The sequence below is a fragment of the Schistocerca nitens genome, chromosome 11 (assembly GCF_023898315.1).
Source record: "Schistocerca nitens isolate TAMUIC-IGC-003100 chromosome 11, iqSchNite1.1, whole genome shotgun sequence".
NCBI lineage: Eukaryota > Metazoa > Arthropoda > Insecta > Orthoptera > Acrididae > Schistocerca > Schistocerca nitens.
The window spans coordinates 185948515-185952430 of NC_064624.1; the positions used below are offsets into that span (position 1 = coordinate 185948515).

A 3916-nucleotide genomic window follows, 5' to 3' on the forward strand; every position below is an offset into this window, starting at 1 on the left:
GGGTAGGCCTTGAAAAACTGAAAACAAATCGATCGAGAAAACAGGAAGAAGTTGTGTGGAACTATGAAAAAATAAGAAAAATATACAAACTGTGTAGCCCATGCGCAACATAGGCAATATTGAGGACAATGTGAGCTCAGGAGCGCCGTGGTCCCGTGGTTAGCGTGACCAGCCGCAGAACGAGAGGTCCTCGGTTCAAGTCTTCCCTCGAGTGAAAAGTTTAACCTTTTATTTTCAGTTTATGTGACAAACTCTTACGTTTTCATCACTTTTTTGGGAGTGATTATCACATCCACAAGAAAACCTAAATCGGGCAAGGTAGAAGAATCTTTTTACCCATTCGCCAAGTGTACTAGTTAGGTGGGTCGACAACATATTCCTGTAATGTGACGCACATGCTGTCACCGGTGTCGTATAGAATATATCAGACGAGTTTTCCTGTGGAGGAATCGGTTGACCTATGACCTTGCGATCAAATGTTTTCGGTTCCCATTGGAGAGGCACGTCCTTTCGACAACTAATCGCACGGTTTTGCGGTGCGGTCGCAAAACACAGACACTAAACTTATTACAGTGAACAGAGACATCAATGAACGAACGGACAGATCATAACTTTGCGAAAATAAAGAAAGTAAAATTTTCAGTCGAGGGAAGACTTGAACCAAACACCTCTCGTTCGGCAGCAGCTCACGCTAACCACGGGACCACGGCGCCCCAGGGCTCACAATCTCCTTAATATTGCGCATGGACTACTCAGTTTTTATGTTTTGTTTATTTTTTCACAGTTCCACACAACTTCTTCCTGTTTTCTCGATTGATCTGTGTTCAGTTTTTCAAGGTCTATCCACTGTGCCAACTTATAACTAAATCTGAGGGGGGTGCGATGGGAATGTTCCCTTGTTAGAACTACTTAAACCTAACTAACCTAAGGACATCACTCACATCCATGCCCGAGGCAGGATTCGAACCTGCGACCGTAGTGGTCGCAAGGTTCCAGACTGAAGCGCCTAGAACCGCTCGGCCACTGTGGCCGGCTCTCAGCCTGCAAGATCTAGGCAGTCACAGAGGGAGGGATTATTGGGAGCTCCAATGTTAGTCGCATTACGGGACCCCTTAGGGACATGGCTGCCAAGGAGGGGAAGAAAGCTAACGTGCACTCCGTTTGCACACCAGGTGGAGTCATTCCAGATGTAGAGCGGGTCCTTCCAGGTGCCGTGAAGACCACGGGGTGCAGCCAATTGCAGGTTGTGGCTCACACTGGGACCAATAATGTGTGTCACATTGGACCAGAAGAGGTTGTCTCTGGTTTCGAGCGGCTATCATAAGTGGCAAATGCTGCAAGCCTTACTAGTGAGAGGAAAGCAGAGCTGACCATTTGCAGCATAGTCGACAGGACAGATGGCGGACCTCTGGTACAGAGCCGAGTGGAGGGTCTGAATGAAATGAAATGATCGTATGGCATTCTTAGCCGGGAAGCCCCATTCGGGGGAGTTCGGCCGCCGCATTGCTTTTTAGCTGACGTCACTTCGGCGGCTTGCGAGTCAATGATGAAAATGATGATGAAGGACGCACAACACCCAGTCCCCTGCCGGGAATCGAACCCGGGCCCCCTGCGTGATAGGCGGTAACGCTACCGCTACGCTACGGAGACGGATGAGGGTCTGGATCAGAGGTTCAAGTGGTTCTGTGACTGTGCAGGCTGCAGATTCCTAGACTTGTGCCATAGGGGGGTGACGTTTCGAGTTCCACTACATTGGAACCCTTTACTCGCAGGAGGCGTGGACTGGAATTTTTTTTAGATTGGAGGGTCTCACAAGGGAACCTCCCCATCGCACTCCCCTCAGATTTAGTTATAAGTTGGCACAGTGGATAGGCCTTGAGCAACTGAACACAGATCAATCGAGATACAGGAAGAAGTTGTGTGGAACTATGAAAAAATAAGCAAAATATACAAACTGAGTAGTCCATGTGCAAGATATGCAACATCAAGCTGAGTGTGCACCCAACAGCGTTGTGGTCCCGTGGTTAGCGTTTGCAGCTGCGGAACGAGAGGTTCTTGGTTCAAGTCTTCCCTCGAGTGAAAAGTTTAATTTTTTATTTTCAGACAGTTATCAGGCACTCACACATAATCAACTTCGCTCTCCAAAATTCCAGGACATGTTCAGATTTGCTTGGACATATGCAGGATTTGACGGTCTACACACGGAAAAATTTGAAAACGTTAAAAACATATGTTTTGACAGAGCACAGGGAAAACTGTGCGACTGTGAAACCGTTGCATTCATTTGTTGCAGTTTATGTGACAAACTCTTATGTTTTCATCACTTTTTTTGGAGTGATTATCACATCCACAAGAAAACCTAAATCGGGCAAGTGTACAAGTTAGGTGGGTCGACAACATATTCCTGTCATGTGACGCACATGCCGTCACCAGTGTGATATAGAATATATCAGACGTGTTTTTCTGTGGAGGAATCGGTTGACCTATGACCTTGCGATCAAATAATTTCGGTTCCCATTGGAGAGGCAAGTCCTTTACTAATCGCACGGTTTTGCGGTGCGGTCTCAAAGCACAGACACTAAACTTATTACAGTGAACAGAGACGTCAATGAGCGAACGGACAGATCATAACTTTGCAAAAATAAACAAAGTAAACTTTTCACTCGAGGGGAGACTTGAACCCAGAACCTTTCGTTCCGCAGTTGCTCACGCTAACCACGGGACCACGGCGCTCCTGCGCTCGCGTTGTCCTAGATGTTGCCTATCTTGCGCATGGACTACCCAGTTTGTATATTTTACTTATTTTTTTCATAGTTCCACACAACATCATCTTGTTTTCTCGATTGAGCTGTGTTCAGTTTTTCAAGGCCTATCCACTGTGCCGACTTATAATTAAATCTGAGGGGGGTGCGATGGGGAGGTTCCCTTGTCAGGGAAACACAAAAAGGGCTTCAGTCTCAAAAGGTGCAGATCGAACACAGGAAGAACATGGATACAGGAACCATCTGTACAATACTTGTGAATTGTCGTAGCTGTGGTAGGAAAGTAGCAGAGCCCCGTGCGCTAATAGAAAGCACTGATGCTCGAATCGTTATAGACACTGAAAGCTGACTAGAGGTAACTTCAGGCGAAATTTTTGCGAAGGTCCTAATGGTATTCAGAAAGGATATACTAAATGAAGATGGTAGTTTGTTTTGTAACGAAACTGAAGAAGATAGTGTGGGTAGAGGTCATTCTTGGCAACCGGAATAAAATAATACGAGTAATTGAAAGGTTCAAAGAAAACTTCGGCCTAATTTCAAACACGTACCTGGCTCATACAAGTAAGGTTGGTGTGACTTCAATTTACCCTCAGTATATTGGCAGAAATACGAGGGCTATCACAAAGTACATTACGTTTTGGAATTAAAAATAAATAAAGTATTGGAATTTTTTTTATTATATACAGTTGAAAGCCACACTTAAATACTACTTTTCTACATAGTTGCCATTTAAATTAAGGCACTTGTCGTAGCGATGGACGAGCTCGGAAATTCCTTCGTCGTAAAATTCGGCCGCCTGCGCCTTCAACCACGTGGTTACCTCTTCTCGAAGCTGTGCGTCGTCATCAAAACGCTGCATAGCCAACCACTTCTTCGTTGCCGGGAATGAGTGGAAGTCGCTCGGTGGCAGGTCGGGACTGTACGGCGGATGAGGAAGCAACTCCCACTTAAAAGATTCGAGAACTTCACGAGTGGCATTTGCCGTGTGGGCCCGGGCGTTGTCGTGAATCGGCAAGATCTTTGAGCCCAACTTTCCCCTGCGCTTGTTTTGTATTGCTCTTCTGAGGTTGTGCAGAGTTTGGCAATACCTTTGACAGTTTATTGTAGTGCCTCTTTCCAGGAAATCCACAAAAATCACACCTTTTCTGTCCCAA

At 45.9% G+C, this 3916-nt stretch overlaps 1 non-coding gene across 1 annotated transcript; it reads right to left on the reverse strand.

Annotated features, from left to right (window-relative positions):
• Window positions 1–1578: 1578 nt before the first annotated feature.
• On the reverse strand, window positions 1579–1650 carry Trnad-auc (transfer RNA aspartic acid (anticodon AUC)). The gene has a single exon. It is a non-coding gene; the product is annotated as a tRNA-Asp (tRNA).
• Between the last annotated feature and the right edge of the window lie 2266 nt (window positions 1651–3916).